At 47.8% G+C, this 15,982-nt stretch overlaps 2 long non-coding RNA genes across 2 annotated transcripts in view; one reads left to right on the top strand and one right to left on the bottom strand.

Moving 5' to 3' along the window:
• Positions 1-407: 407 nt before the first annotated feature.
• Positions 408-2,734, bottom strand: LOC121141787. Its single transcript, XR_005878727.1, has 2 exons — positions 2,504-2,734; positions 408-1,416 (listed from the first exon to the last, which is right to left on the bottom strand). It is a non-coding gene; the product is annotated as an uncharacterized LOC121141787 (long non-coding RNA).
• Positions 2,735-2,940: 206 nt separating this feature from the next.
• LOC106021240 overlaps positions 2,941-15,982 on the top strand; it is a 32,301-nt gene continuing 19,259 nt past the window's right edge. The window contains exon 1 of the long non-coding RNA XR_001196564.3: positions 2,941-3,076. This is a non-coding gene — a long non-coding RNA (uncharacterized LOC106021240). The remainder of the gene's footprint in view (positions 3,077-15,982) is intronic.

The following is a 15,982-nucleotide window of genomic DNA, read 5'->3' as shown; positions in this document are numbered from 1 at the left end:
TTCTCCAAAGCTGGGCTGGGTATGGATCCTCAGGAGGGAGGGAAGAGGGCTGTGTCCAGGAAAGCAGCAGCTTAGCTAAGTCATGGAGATGTCTAGAGAATGTCAGCTAGCCTGGCCACTGCATGGGATGCTGAAACAGAATAACGGGCCCAGGGAAATGGGTTAAAGGCCAGATGATGGAAAGTCTAGAAAGTCACAGCAAGGAATCTGAACTTGATGGTCATCGTTATCATCTAAAAGCACCAGGTGGCGATGGGCCAGACATTTCACTGAGAGAGACTCTCAATTAGTGCACAGTCTGCACTTTCTAGGAGCTTGGAGTTCAAGAGAGAGAATAAAATTAAAGACACATATTAAACACACGCATAAATCAAAACCTATTTAACACCTGATCGTGTCAGTGTGAGTAGAGAATAAATGCATTTAATGGAATGTGAAGGAAGATGGCATTGGGGAATCACTCCTGGAACGTCTTCTTCCTTGCCTGTGTCTTGCAACACTGAGAAAGGTCCCCGGGAGCCAAGACTTCAGCTTTAATATTAGACACTGGCTTCGTGTGGCTTTTGTCTCTTCAATGGCTGATTTCCGAGACTGGAAGATTCTGTGACCCTCCTATTCATTCTCTTTTTTTGCTGCTCCTCTTCTGTGTTCAACCCTACATCCATTATTTGGGTGGGAGGGGAAATGGGGAAGGCAGCCACTGGGTACAGATGTACAGGTTACCCACCGAAGAGTTAGAACTGAACTCTGCTCCTTCTGTTGTCAAGCCGAAAAGAGCTGTGTCCACACACAGAGAGGTGTGTTTTTTAATTCACACAGAGGCATTTAAGGGGCTTGTGGCCCTAACAGTGGAGTAGGCAAGGAGCCGCTCTAGATGGTGCATTCCAGCATCCCCCCTGCCCTGCCTCCCACCATAGGACATCAGAAACACTCCAGCCTGCTGTCCCAGGCCAGATGACAACATGGTAGTGACTGTGTGCCTCCTGGCTCCCTTTACTGCACCCCTAGTTCACTTATGCAACATTAGGCCAGAGATCTGAGAGAAATCAGAAGGGAAATGTTGCCAAAGGACATCAAAGAGGCACACATACTGTAAACACCCACTGGGTCATGCCCCGACTTCAGCCTATTGGACAAACTTTCTGTCTTCCTTGGCACACTGTCAAACACATCCTTCCATATCATGTGAGAGCTGGAAGCCCCTGTGGTCAGCAGGAATTCCCTCCCTCAAGATTGACAGGAGCTTGGTCAGCAGGAATTCCCTCCCTCAAGATTGACAGGAGCTACCAGCCAGTTCCAGCATTGAAATGACAGCCCAGCAGTCCCTCTTGGTCAGGCTGGCACTCTGCCCTTCTTGTTCACTGTAGTTGGATACGTGGGATCTCATTGTTGGTTCCGATTCTGGGCTCTGTGGCCCTGTAGGTGAGAAGGAAACAAAGAAAAGAAACAATGGCCGTGAGCTGTTCCTCTTACCCCTTGCTCGCTCATCTGCCTACGCCAGGACATGAGTTCAGCCCGGAAGAGGAACCTCCATTGCTCCCAGATGGACGTTGGCCTGTGCCCATGTCGTGTGTCTCTTCGCCCAGCTCCTATCCTCAGGCTCTGACTCTGGGACCAGCTTTCTGATTATGGACCAGCAAGGTCTTCTGAATAATGTTCCTTGAACATGGCTCCCAACTTCCCTCCTCAAAGACAATCACTTAGATTCTGTTCATCTAGGTACCTAGTGCTAAATACCCTGCCTGGATGAGTAGCAGGGCCTCTGATGCTGTGCATTGCCCTGAACCCTAGCTCTAACTGCTGGCTTTGTCAGTCGGTGTCCCAGCGAAGTCCCTGGGTCCCCTTTGAGCAGGTAAGAGGGAAGCACAAAGACAATGGGCCTCACTTCTCTGGCATGCCTTGATCGTCTAACTTTGTCTAATGGACTATTTGCATTCAGAAGGCAGGACATATCTCATTCTCATATCTGGATCTGGTATCACAGAGTCCAGTGCAGGGCTCTCAGCAAGGTGGAGTGATGGGGGAAGGCCTTCCGTGTATATGCTGATGAATAAAGCACTGTTGGCCAATAGGGAAGCAAGATAGGTGGAACTTGGAATCTAGGAGGATTCTGGGAAATGCTGTGAGAGTCGTCACCATGTGATCTCAGGAAGAGAGGACACATGAGGCTGCGTCCTTGATATGATAAGTCCTTGTAAAAAATATATAGATTAATAATTAAGTCAGAGCTAGCCAAGGAGAAACCATAGCAAACAGTCAACAGCTTCATGGTTAATATAGTGTCTCGTGTGTTATTTGGGGGCTGAGACAGCTGCGGGGCCCAGGTGGTTGACGGGAAGAATACACGTTACAGTGGAGGCTTAGGAATGAATGACAAGTGAATGAATGAGTGGCAGAGGAGTAGAGTTTGATTGCTACAGAATCAAAGGATGAAAGGATAACAATGGAAGAGCCAGATGGGATGAGAGCACTCCTGGGTGTGTGGGGTGGGGGAGTGGCTCACCTTTTCCTGGCACTTGTGCTCAGAGAACTGCCAAGGAATGATCTGGTCTCCTCGCCCTTTGCATACTCTGCTGCTGCTCCTCAACCAAGTATGGTGTCCGTAAGAGCTCTTCCACAATGGAGAGGGGAGGGCTTGAGACGAGATGCCGGCAGAAGGGAACAGGAGTGGACAATGACCTGAAGGCTTAAATAAGAGAATGTGACCTGGGTGGAAGTCAATAGACATGCCACGCACGAGACACAGCCACTAGTGGGGACAGGCAATGGGACTGGGCGTGGTTCTGGGTACTCTGGACTTGTCAGCTGAATCACAATGGCAACTGAACAGCTGGCAATTGACACCAAGGACGGAGGCACCAGAAGCTGGCAGTGACAGGGCACACATACAGTGGGACATTCTCCCTACAAGGCTGTGCGTGCCAGAACAGAGGACTCTGTTTCTCCTGCCTCAGAGCCGCTGGAGGAGGACGGGGCCTAGAACACACTGTACCCTAAGCTCTGCACAAGCCACACATCCAGAACCCACCGAACATCTAGAAACTTTCTGCTGTGATGGAAATATCTCCTACACGAGGTAATACCGTGGCTACCCATGTGCTTTTGAAATAGTAGACACACAGTGAGTATAGCTAGGCAACTGAATATTTCGCTTTTTATAAATTTATTTAAGTATAAGTGTAAATTGGTGCATAAGGTCAATAACCATTCCACCGGAAAAGCAAATCACTTTTAGCCTCACACACGTGAGGAAACCAACAAAGTGATTTTTCTCAACAAAATCTTCTCCTCTAAGGTATGAACTAATGCCTGAAAATTGTATTTGCATGTAACTGTATAACTGACACCATGTATGCTTAATAAGAATCTGACATAGTTAGAATTTAAGGTCTAAGTGATAAGAAATATCTTTCAAAGGATAGAGGGATTTGATGAACATTCATGGTAGTTTTCTTTGGTTTTGGGTTTTGGTTTGTTCATTTTATTTTTTGTTTGTTGCTGTTGGTGTTCAAGATAAGGGTCTTCTCACTCTGTGACCCAGGCTGGCATGGAATTTACCATATAGCCCAGGCTGGCCTCCAAATCATGGAAATCCTCCCTTCTAAGTGTGGGGATTACAAGTATGAGCCACCATTCCCAGTGTCCCAGTTAGCTTCAGCTACCAACTTGTCACAGCCTAGAATCATGTGGGACAGTCTCAGCTGAGTGATTCCTGGATCAGGTTGGGTTATGACCATGTTTGTGGAAGACTGTCTTGGTTGATAATTGGCAGAGATCAGCCCATTGAGGGTAGCACCATCCCTAGGCAGGTGGCCTGGGCTGAGCATGGCTCAGGGAGCAGGGCAGAGAGCAAGCTAGGAAAGACATTCTTCCATGGTTTCTGCTCCCCTCCCTGCTCTGACTTCTCTCAATAATGGACTGAGAACTGCCAAGTGTATGACGGACCAGCCCTTTCCTGCCCTAAACTGATTTTGGTGAGAAGGTCTTAGAACTGCAGCACAAAGGAAACTAGAACATCCAGTCTACATTGCATTTCAGTGTTAGGGCCAACTTGATTACCCTTTAGGAATTCCGATTCTTGTTAATATTAACAGTGATGAAATAGATAACTTTGACCAAGTGCTTATCTCATGCATATCTATTGACGCACAAACAACAGTTTAAAACAATAAACATGTATTATGTCACATCATTCCTGAAGGCTGGGAATTGAGGCATGATTTGACTGACTAAGCCTGGCCAGGCGCTGAGGCTGTGGGCTTTGAGCTTGACTGTGGCTATAGTGTTCATTCTGAAATGGCTGGGTTGGGGGAAGGGGCTCAGTCTCTTTCCAAATAAACCTTCCAAAGAGCTGTTCACAGCAAGGCAGTGTCTTCCCCACAAAGAGACGGTAACTGAGCAGGTAGCCTCGGGACTTTCCTAAGACCTAGCTTTGGAAGCACATCCCACCTCTTTGCTGGATTCTGTCGGCCATGCCACTCAGCCCAAAGACTATGCAGGAGGAGGCGAGACAAAAGATATCAGGAGGAAAACCAGGGTGCCACTTTAGAGTCGCCTCATCTCATCCTCGCAAAACCAGCAGAAAGAGGCCAATGTTATCCCCTTTCCTGCAACTAAGGCCCATATGGGGTGTGTGACTTCCCAGGGCCTCTGAGAAGATGAGTGAAGAGCTGTGTGCCTCCTTTCCCAGGTGAAGGCTGTCAGACCCAAGGAGTGCACTGACCACCCCACCACACGGTCCACTGGAATTTCTCTTGGTTTGGTGCCTTAAAACAGGTATCATGCAGCTAAGGCCCCACAATAGGCTGGTCTCTGCCAATTATCAACCAAGACAATCTTTCACAAATATTCATCCCACGTTTGTGCTTCCTGACTCACTCCTAAAATCAAAAGACTCAGGAGGCTGAGGCAGGAGGATTACAAGTCTCGGGATAAACTGGGCTACATAATGGGATGCTCTCTCCCTCTCTCTCTCTTTCTCTCTAGATGTAGATATATATATATAATATGAATGGTGTAATAAAATAGAAATAAGTAGAATTGTCATAAAAGAGAGAAAGGCGTCATTAGAAAAGGCGCATGCAATCAACTGGAAGTGTTTTTCAGTATTGAAATGTTAGCAAAGGGCTGGTCCTAAGATACCTTAGAGCAGTCGAGTGTTATCCACCTAGAGTGGCGTTCTTCCAGGTCCGCCATAACCAGAACAAAGTGCAACAAACACTCCTCATCCCCAGCTCCTTGTGGAGTCTGTGGCCACTACTCTGTCTATGGCCAAGCAACTGTGCCTGGCTGCAGTCTGTTCAGGACGCAGTAACAAAACACACCCAGCTGGGCATTGTATAAACAGCAGAAGCATCTCTCCAAGTTATACAGGCTGGAAGGCGCAAGTTCAAAATGAGGCTGATTTCATTGGTTAGCTTTCCACGGTGCATCTGGGGAAGGAGAAGACATTCAAAGCCCCTCCCACTTCTCTTCTGCCTTGTAGAGTAAGGTTGACTGCTTCTAGGGAAACGCCCCCATTACCCTCCCACTCCACTACTCCCCCACTTCCCACCCCCAACCCCCCCCCCATCCCAACCCAGGCTGGAGGTTTTCTTTGTTTCTGGGACTGTTTGAGTCCCAGGAGGTAGGATGTTTCCTGCTTCGGGCTTTCCTTCCCAGAGGGAAATAAAGGGAGGGAGGTAGTATTCGGTGGGACCACGGTCAGGAAGCTGGAGTGACAACTGCCTAGGCCTTGAATCCTGGACCTGGGGTTGGGGTCATGGCTGCAGCACCTGCTGTCTATAATCAACTAATTCTGCAGTCTCAGGGTTGCCCACTGGGAGGTACACGGGGAGAATGCTGTGTGATGGTGCGTGGGAAAATGCAAACAGAAACAGAACTAGACGGCCCGTGTTGATGGAGGTTCAGGCTACTTCCCGATAATCCCGATGATGCCATAGGTGCCACCTCTCGGAGTGCTTCCACCTTGACTGTGACTCTGCTGTCACTCCACACACTTTGGCGACCTGACCCCACTAAGTCAGACTCCTGTTGACTCTCATGGTGGTGAGAATGGGGATGCTCTTATCGTGGGATTTTTATCCTGGCTCAGTTTCCTAATCTACAGATGGGCTTTGGTTTCTCTGACATTGTAGTTCATATGCTTCCTACAGGGAAACAGAAACACAACTCCTGGTGCCCAAGCACATTGCCCTTCTAGGCCAGTCACAGAGCTGGCCACCAGAGTTAGGGACCCAGGGGTAAAGAAAGGCTCCTGAAACCTTAGGAGACAGGAGTAGGCCAGCATGCCAGAAAGAGAGCAGGGGCTTTGGCTGTTGTGGGGAGGTGAAGAAAAACAAGGAGTTTAGGGGAGCACAAAACAGGCCAGAGAGGCTCCAGGTCCAAGACCACCCCAGGCTCTGAATATACCTGAGGCCTTTGAGGTGATGGTGACTTTGGGGACCTCTGGAGATGCTGTGTTGACACCGGAGGAGCTTGCGCGGGGAGGCGTTTTCCAGTGCCCAAGTCTCTCTGTATGGAGAACACCGCCGCCGTCTGGGTATTAGTCTCTCCTCTGTAAAGGTATTCCTGAAGCCTAGGGGACAGCATGTGCCTTTGGCCATGGGGAGGGTGCACTGTTGAGCTGCGGGGCTGGCTACTCCCCATGTTCACAAGATGCCAGCAGAGCTCTGTCAGGCTAGACTGGTCCAGAGGGGTGCGACTTCAGGTCTGGCAGGCTTCCCCGTACTCTGTCAATCCTGGCTGTGACGGGCCTCGAGAGCCTCATCTTTGTCCCAAGAGAAGCTGTGGGGAGAGTCTGCGCTCCCTGCTTTGCCTGCAGCCTAGGCCCTGGATTAAAGGGCTGGCCACTGTCAGCTGCAGCTGAAGCCCAGCTGTCCCTGTAGGTCTGCCTGGCCCACTTTCCAAAGTGTCTTCTGAACATGATCCTCCGCTGGCTGCCGAAAGCCAAGAAACAAGTTCAGAATGGAGACTCCTGGGTGCAACTTCCGTGTCTCCTGCTGAGACACTCACCGTTTTGTCCTATCTGTCCCTACGTCTGACGTCTGACTTCTCTCGTGAACTGCATCTCCCCTACAGACATGCTCAGTTTGCTTTCCTTCTCTCTCCAAGTGTCCCCCTCTGACTTCCAGCTGCTGCCAGCTGTCTGCAGCCCCTCTCCCTTTGTTTATGTCTCATTTGCTTTCCTGTCTGTGTTTGTGTGTCTCACTGTGTGTTTCTGTCCCCTGCCCCCTTCTCTAAGGTATCCAGGAAAAGTGACCAGCAGGAGTGAAGCCCTCCCAGGGTTTTCCCAGAGCTTGAGGGTGAACTGCCAGTCTATGTCCACATGTCAGACTGGCGCAGCCATCCCACCCGGAAACCTCCCTTCTGGCCACAGTAGGAAAATATCCGCAGTATGTATTCCAAGCATGTAGAGCAAGGCTCCATCCATGCTCACTCTACAAGCAGCACCCCAGGGGACAGTGGAAGTGGAAAGTAATCCTGAAAAGCTGGGGCTGGAGAAATGCTCAACAGTTAAGAGCGCTTGCTCTTTCAGAGGACCAAGTTTACTCCCTGGTGTTTGGGGGCTCACGGCTGCCTGTAGCTGTAACTCCAGAGAGGCCCATGCCCTCTTTTGGCCTCCATGAGCGCACACACACACACACACACACACACACACACACACACACACACACCAGAGAGAGAGAGAGAGACAGAGACAGAGACAGAGACAGAGAGAGAGAGAGACAGAGAGAGAGAGAGAGAGACAGAGAGATTCAAGGAGGCCCTCTCAAGTGACAGGAAACGCCTTCAGAAAGCAGTGTCTGAATCAAATGCCAGCAGGAAAATCATAGGTCTCAGTTTTCTATAAATGAATGATGTAGAGCTGGGGCTGAGGGGACAATAAAGATTAATAAGAGGGCTGGAGAGATGGCTCAGAGGTTAAGAGCACTGACTGCTCTTCCAGGGGTCCTGAGTTCAATTCCCAGCAACCACATGGTGGCTCACAACCCAACCATCTACAATTCAATCTGGTGCCCTCTTCTGGCATGTAGGCTGAACACTGTATATGTAATAAATAAATAAATCTTAAAAAAAAAAAAAAGAATAAGAACACAACTGAAAAACTGGGCAGGGCCCAGAACTGAAGCTTTCAAAAAGACAGCTGGAGTCAGTACATCTAACCAAACCTTACCCGCAGCCAAGTTACTACATACACCCCAACCACTTAGCAACCAATGTGTGAATTGGGCACACAACCGTGGCCACCCTACAGATGCCTTAGGTAAGTAGTCGTTGTCTCCATTGTAGATGGAGAAACTGAGGCCCAGAAAGACTCAGTTACTTGCCCAAAGATATACAACTAGGATTGGAACCTAGAACTGTCATACTCCAGGCCAGCGTGCTCGCCAACTGCCACACTGAAGAAAGGGCTCCAGTCACACAGGGATAGTTCTTTTCATCTCCAAGCATCCTTCCTGTGGGTGGATCAAGACGCAGTTGGACATAATTAAGCTTCAGGTCGTGCTGACCTCTCCTGCCTGCCTTCCAGGCAGCAGGTGGCTTCTGAAGCGTGTCCCAGAGCAACGCTGTTCCACTTAGTCCAGGTAGTTAAGGCTCACGGTGATGTCTGTGGGTGTACTGGTCAGTTTCTTTGTCAACTTGACATAAGCTGGAGTCATCCACTAAGAGGAGACCTCAGGGGGTGCGGGGGGGTGCCTCCATCAGACTGGCCTGTAGGCAAGCCTGCAGTGAGTTTTCTTGATAGGTGATTGATGTGGGAGGGCAGGTGATCCTGTGTTGCATAAGAAGGCTGAGCAGGCTGAACAAGCCATGGAAATCAGTGTTCCTTCATGGCCCGTGTTTCAGTTCCTGCCCCGACTTTACTTCATGATGGACTGGAAGCTCTAAGATGAAATAAACCCTTTCCTCCCAAGTTGCTTTTGGTCAGGGTCTTTATCCCAGCAATAGAAAGCAAACTAGAATGGGGGATGGGTGTAAGGATTTAGGCATTATGCTGGCCTGCCCCTGTCACCTAGCAGAATGCACTCAGGCAGTACCCTGGTCAGCCCAGGGTCCCTTGAGTGCGTAGTCTGCACGCAGGTGCAAAGGACCCTTTAAAAGAAAGACCCCGCCCACGTAGGCTCTCTTCTCTTTCCCCCTCTCTCTTTCCGGCTCTCTTCCCCAAGGTTTCCCTGGGGCAGACAGGACTTTTCCTGCCTCCCTCTTCTGTCTTCTCTGTCTCTGTCTCTTTACCTCTTTTCTCCCCCCTGCTCCCCTTCCCTTTCTAATAAGACTTCTCACTTAAGCTCTGTCTGCCTGGCGTGTTTGTCCCTCCGCCTCGATCAACCTCGCCCATCATGAATCCTCCAAGGTTCCCCGACGCTAGACTCCTCAGGCATTATCATAACAATGGGAACAATGGGGACTCCACGGAAACAGTCCCTCTGCTGCACCTTCTCTCACCGAGGCAGAAAGAAATGTATCAAGGGCTTGAGAAAAAGCATGACTGACAAATTATAATAAAATCCCACAAGCTTTGTTTGCTTTGAATTAAAATAAATTGAAATTGTTCTTGTGGTGGTGGTGGTGGTGGCCGGCAGGGGTGGGGGGGTGCCATCCTGTTTATAATAGATTCTGCCTCAAGATGTAAGAACAGGCAGGGGTTCACAAAAGACTTCTCTGGGCATTGAAGATCAGGAACAACACATGTGTGTCAAAGAAAACTCTAGAAATACAGTGAGAGAGACTGGAGATGAAAGGCACCTGAGTCCAGCTCCCGTTGAACTCCCCATCACTTCCTTCAGGGGAGAGAGCTAATTCTCAGTGATTCTACAAAGGAACACGATGTGTGAGGGATAAGCAAGACCTGACCCATACTACAGGATACCTGATCCTGCCCAGGCTCTTGGAGTGACTATCTCCCTGTAGTAGCAAGACGTGTAATGGTGCCAGGAGGGGCTTACACAAAACAGGTTATGAAACCTAAAACAATTCATTGTTCCACTTATGCCCCAGTGAGCCAAAGGGTACACACCCAAAGGGAGTATGAGCCCAGTTGCCAATTTGACAGTCTTTATTAAAGACATGAACTAGATTCCATTCCCCACCGCAAATATTTCTGGAGTCCCTACTATGTGTCAGCACTAAATGTGCCCCTTGAGGATACGGAAATAAATCGGCCATTAAATCAACCTCGTCCTCAGAAGAAACTGGTGAGTCTAGGAGAGGAGGAGAGCCGACAAATGTTCAAAGAAGCAGAGTCATTCAGCAGCCAAACGGGTCATAGAGAGCTTGCCTACTACTCTGTCTCTGTCTCTCTCCTCCTAAAGGAAGTTTGTGGGCAAACCTGTTTATTGTTTGTGATTAAATAAGCCACTCTATTTAACAAGTCAGTCCCTGTTGTTTGGGAACTTTTAGAAAGTGACCTTTGATGCTGTCTTGCCCACTAGCTGGTAGGTCCATGAGGGCCAGGCCGCTGACAGGCTGTGTCTTCAATGCAGATTTGGGGCCTAGTTTAGTGAAAGGTATGAGCTTGGGGAACTATGAGACTCTAGGGGCAGACAGGAGACATAGAAGAGTAGGGGACAAAGATCTGCTTCCAAGACAGTGCAGTAGAAAACTCCAGAAACAGCACTCCACACACAGGAAGGACTGTATTAGCTACTTTTCGGGTTGGTCTGATGGAACACTGTAGCCAAAAGTAACTTATGGAAAAAAAGAGTTTATTTTGGCTATGGTTCCAGAGGGCTAGAGACGATGAGTGGTAAGGGATTCACGGAGACCAGAGAGGGAGGCTGAGAGACCACATCTCAACCACACCCGGAAGCAGAGAGAGCTGAACTGGAAGTAGGGTGTGGTTGTAAACTTTCAAAGTGAGCTCACTCCCAGTGATGTACTTCCTCCAGCAAAGCCACGCCTTCTGAGGGGTCTAGTGACCCCTCCACCAACTGCGGACCAAGCATTCAAACGCCTGAGCCTGTGTGGAGCATTGCGTATTCCAGCTTCCGCAAAGATACAGAAGGAACTGTGGGTCTCAAACTACCTGGCTCACAGAACTTGTGGCTTTCAAACTTTCAGCCACCACGTGTCAGAGACCTTGGCTGGCTCTCAACACCCACTTCAACATCCCTTCCCTGCCATCTCCCCCAGAGTCTAGAAAGTTCAGGTTCTTCATTTCACAGCCTGACTGGCAGCTGAGGACAACCAGATAATAGTTCTGGCCGTGAAGTAGTTGAACCAAGTCTCTGAGGAACTCTTCTTTGTGAGAAAAAAAAAAAAAAAACAAGTTTACCATTATGAGAAAACGTTTGCCTTTTGTGTCCTTCAGGCATTTCTCCCTTCTTTCCTGATCCGGTCCTGAGGTATCGGCAGGACTGTCAGCTGCAGCACCCCTGGGCTGCTCACCTCTTTGCTTGTCTTTCAATTCTGAGGGTCAAGCTTAGGCCACTGTGTGTAATTACCACATGCACCTCCCCAGACACATGGGCTTCTTGTCCCCATTTTTCCGGCTGCTCCAGTTGGGTTTCTATTACTCGTACCCGAACACAAAGGTAGCGTGTGTGATGCCTGGCACTGTTGAGCACTTTGCCAGCACTGGAGCCTTTATATTTACCAGCCACCACTGGCGCCTCACCATCCCAGTGAAAAATGGATAACAACATTTACTGAACACTTACTTTGTCAGACACAATTCTGTTATACATATAAATCAACTCTTGGTCTTCACCTTATCATCAAACCCGTCTTCAAGATGGAAAGTCACGCTCTAACAAGGGAGTTATCCCCACCACCAGGACCCCCCCCCCTTCTGATCTCTTTAATGAAGTTGGTTTCTGTCTTAGTCATTGTGAAGAGACACCATGACCAAGGCAACTTGTAAAAGAAAGTGTTCAATGGGTACTTGCTTACAGTTTCAGAGGGTGAGCCCATGACCATCATGGCAGAGAGCATGGCAGCAGGCAGGCAGGCAGGCAGGAGGGCATAGCTTTGGAGCAGTAGCTGAGAGCTTACATCTGATCCACAAGCAGGAGGCAGAGAGAAATGGAGACTATGCCTGGTGTAGGTTTTTGAAACCACAAAGCCCACCCTCAGTGACACATGTCTTCCAACAAGGCCTTACCTCCTAATCCTTCCTAAACAGTTCCACCAGCTGGGAACCAAGTATTTAAATACATGAGCCTATGGGGGCATTCTTACTCAAGCTGCCAGTCTCAAAGGACATCTGATTCTGCACCATCAACATCTCCAGGAGACTTGTTAAAGAAGACACAGTCTCCTCTCTCATCCCAGACCCCCTGAATCAGAAGCCCTAGTAGAGACAGCTGTGTGTTTCAACAAGCCCCCGTCTGTGACTCTGCTATGTGTGAGGTTTGTAGACCACTTCTTTCCTGCAGGTAGAACCAATGTCCTTCCTTCCCTTCTGACCTCCCTAGCCCTTAGCAGGCTCCTCTTTAGGTGCTGAAGACCAGGGTCATTTAGTTCTACATCCACTTTATGTACTTTTCTGCTGCTGTGGCCCAAACTCAGTGGAAATTGTACATGCAATGTCGTGAATGAGTCCTTCTAACTCTGACTCACCTCAGCCCTACCTCAGGCTACACTCACTCATTTGCTATTCCAGGCTCTCTGGTCTCTTTTTCGAAAATGTTTATGCACCATCTGGGTACCACCTTGAGAAGTCCGACCTGGAGTTTCCATCTTACTTCATCTCTTTCTCTCTTTGTGATGGTTTAACCTTAATTGCCAACTTGATTAGATTGAGAAATACTCAAGATATTAGTGAAGCACACTTCTGGGCATGTCTATGATTTCGTCATGGAGACCATTGAATCATGAGAGCTCTGACCTAATGAACAGGTCAGTCCCTGCTCATAATATCATGGAATCATTGGAGGTGGCAATGAGAGGTAGAGACCGAACCCTGGACTACTCAGGGTTCACTAAGGCTCCTTGTGAGGGTTGGGCAGAATCCTCAGACCAACAAGGTGGGGAGGGGGAAACACAGCTGCTGGCCTCATGAGAAAGAGAACCAAGTATTCTCTGAGCAGTCCATGAGGGGTATAAGCCAGCCCTTGTGTGAGGGGTCCATGGGGTGTTGAGAACCCGTTTATGAAGCAGACGGGAATGAGGAAGGGAAAACTGGGAGAATACATAGAAGGATCTCCAAGAAAGGGTGAGGATGATTGATTCTGTTTTCTGCAAAGCCACAGGGAGGACAAGCATAGGCCCATCCTGAGTGAAAGGTCCCAGTTACAGCTGTATTCTCATAGCACAAGGTCTCACCTCCTCCTCCACAGAGTGAGTCCCAGAAGAAGCCTGGCTGGCTCTGCAGGATAGCTCAGTAGATGTCTGCATCTACTTCTTCCTTTCCTGCCCTTCTTCCGTGACCGTCCCACATCATCCCTCCCACCTCATCCACCCTCTCTATTTTCATGCCCAACAGATTTGAGGCATTCTGGGTAAAAGAGTGTTTGTTGGCTTGGAGTTCCGATCATGTTATGCCTGGAAATGAACCTTTATGAAATGGAAAGTGTAATTTATAAAATAATTCATTCAAAATTATATGGAATGGACTGTAGGTGGGACTACAGATGAAACCAGATTGGCTATTGATTGTTTAAGATTGGTGGTAGCATTTGTCACACGAGCCAAAGGGTGGGAACAATGCATGGATATGAACAGGTAGACAGGCGAAGGAACTATGGTGTGTCTCTACAAACAAATATTCTTCATCCCCAGAAAGGAAGGAAATTCTGCTACACACTGCAGCATGGTGGACGCTGGGGACATGAGTGAAATAAGTGAGACACAAAAGACAAATGCAGTATTGTCCCACCTGTATGAGGACACACTCTGAGAGACATAAGAGACATAGAAATGTGTGTGCAAGGCTAGGTGGATGGGGGATGGGGAGTTGTCGCTTAAGTTGTGGAATGTCAGTCTTGCAACAGAAAAGACACTTGGAGATTGACTGCAGAATAGTGTGGGTGCATTTGACATACCTGGACTATAAACTCACATGTGAAGATTGTAAATGTCATGCTAAATCCCTGTGATCACAATTTAAACTTTCAAAGAAAGAAAAAATTTAATGTGAGTAATGTTCACATGAATAGTTATTATAGCAAGTTCTTTCCTGGCCAGAGCTTACAATTATTACACTGTAATTGTAAATAAAATTGTAGACCCAGGAATGAGTGTCTACTTCTCATAACAATATTTACAAAATTTAAAACAATTACAAATAACACAGTTATCACAAAATACAGAAAAATACTATTTTAATTGCCTGAGAAATACCTGTAAGACTTTCTCTTCATCTCTTGCCTACATCTTCTCTATCCCTCAGACACAAGTTTGTAATGCAGTTTTCTAGAGAATGAACAGAAATACAATCCAGTCTTTAATAGGTTTGATAGAAATTTTATTTTCTTTCACTACTGGTCAGCTAGAATTGTTCTAGTTAGAATCTCATTGTAAATCACATAAATTTTAAAAATTACATCATCTCTCTAAATAGCTATCTATTATTTTGAAACAGGGTCTTACTGCGTAATCATGGCTGGCCTGGAACTCTCAATGTAGACCAGGCTGACATCAAACTCACAGAGATCTGCTTGCTTCCAGCTCCTGCCACCACGCCTAGGAATCATGTAAACTGTCCAAACTGTTTTTAAATTTGGAAAGACCTCCATTATCTCCTTCATACAGAACTAAGATTTCAGACACCCCAAGTTTTCTTGTGCAGTAACTGATCTTAAAAACTCTTTGAAATGGTAAGAGTTTCTGGGTTTGTTAGCGTCAGAACCTCAGCTCTGGCAGTGCTTGACAAGCTATGCTTGGCCACCTGTCTTCAACATGCCAATCAACAAGACAAACAACAGTGCAAAGCAGAGAAAGGAGATTTATTCCATGTGGCAACACTAGCCAGACAAACAAGAGGCCCAGGGACCCCCATATCCATCTTTAGAGTCTTGATATGAAGCTCGGGTTTAAATTATTTTATGTTTCTGAGTGTTTTGCCTGCATTTATGTTTGTGCACTACATGCAAGCCTGATGTCTGAACAGGTCAAAAGAAGGCACGGGGTCTCCTGTAACAGGAGTTATGGATAACTGTGGGCAACCAAGTCCTTTTTTTTTTTTTTTTTTTTTTTTTTTTGGTTTTTGGTTTTTGAAGGCAGGGTTTCTCTGTGTAGCTCTGGCTGTCCTGAGAACTTGCTTTGTAGATCAGGCTGGCCTCAAACTCAGATCTGCCTGCCTCTGCCTCCCACGTGCTGGGGTTAAAGGAGTGTGCCACCACTGACTGGTTGTGACAAGTGTTCTTAATGCCTGAACTATCTCTCTAGCCTATGCTTTAGTTTTAAATAGAAGGCAAGATAACCAAGTAGTCCTAGTCAAGGTGCAGTCCTGCCCATCACTGACCATCTGTATCTAGGCTGGCATCTGTCCTATAAGGCTGTCTGACTAGTCGTCAGAACCATGTGAAGTATCTTCCTGGAAGACAAACTCCTCTAGCTGGTGCCAGGCTTTTTTAGCCTATCCTTTCCTCCAGCATGATATTCTTAGGGAAATTCCAATCCCTTGAGGACCACTATTGAATAGTCTGGTAGCCAGTGGGATATCTTCACTGCTGCCAGGATGGTGACAATGACTCTCATAAGTTAGTTAGTCTTTGATGTGCCCAGTAGAGTGACACATCGTGAGTTATAGTCTATAGAGGGTACGCTGGACCCCATACTTCCTCAGGCCACATGGCCATCTGTAGCTACTCAGACTGGCTGAGATCATGTCCTGGCCAGCCTCTCTTAATGCTGCCATCCCCATTCTCTCACATACACATCCCCAATGGAACCTCCTCCATGGCATTTCCTGTTAACTTCCAGGGAAGCTATAGGTGAATGTTCTTCCATGGGCTCATAGGGTCTACTTCTCTACCAATATGACAGCCGCATGATCCAAGAGCAACAGGAGAGCTAGCAACGAATTGAGTGGGCAACA

This window comes from Mesocricetus auratus, unplaced genomic scaffold (genome assembly GCF_017639785.1).
Source record: "Mesocricetus auratus isolate SY011 unplaced genomic scaffold, BCM_Maur_2.0 Super-Scaffold_100008, whole genome shotgun sequence".
NCBI lineage: Eukaryota > Metazoa > Chordata > Mammalia > Rodentia > Cricetidae > Mesocricetus > Mesocricetus auratus.
Note: the sequence above shows the minus strand (reverse complement) of the source record. Positions and strands in the feature narration are given on the sequence as shown.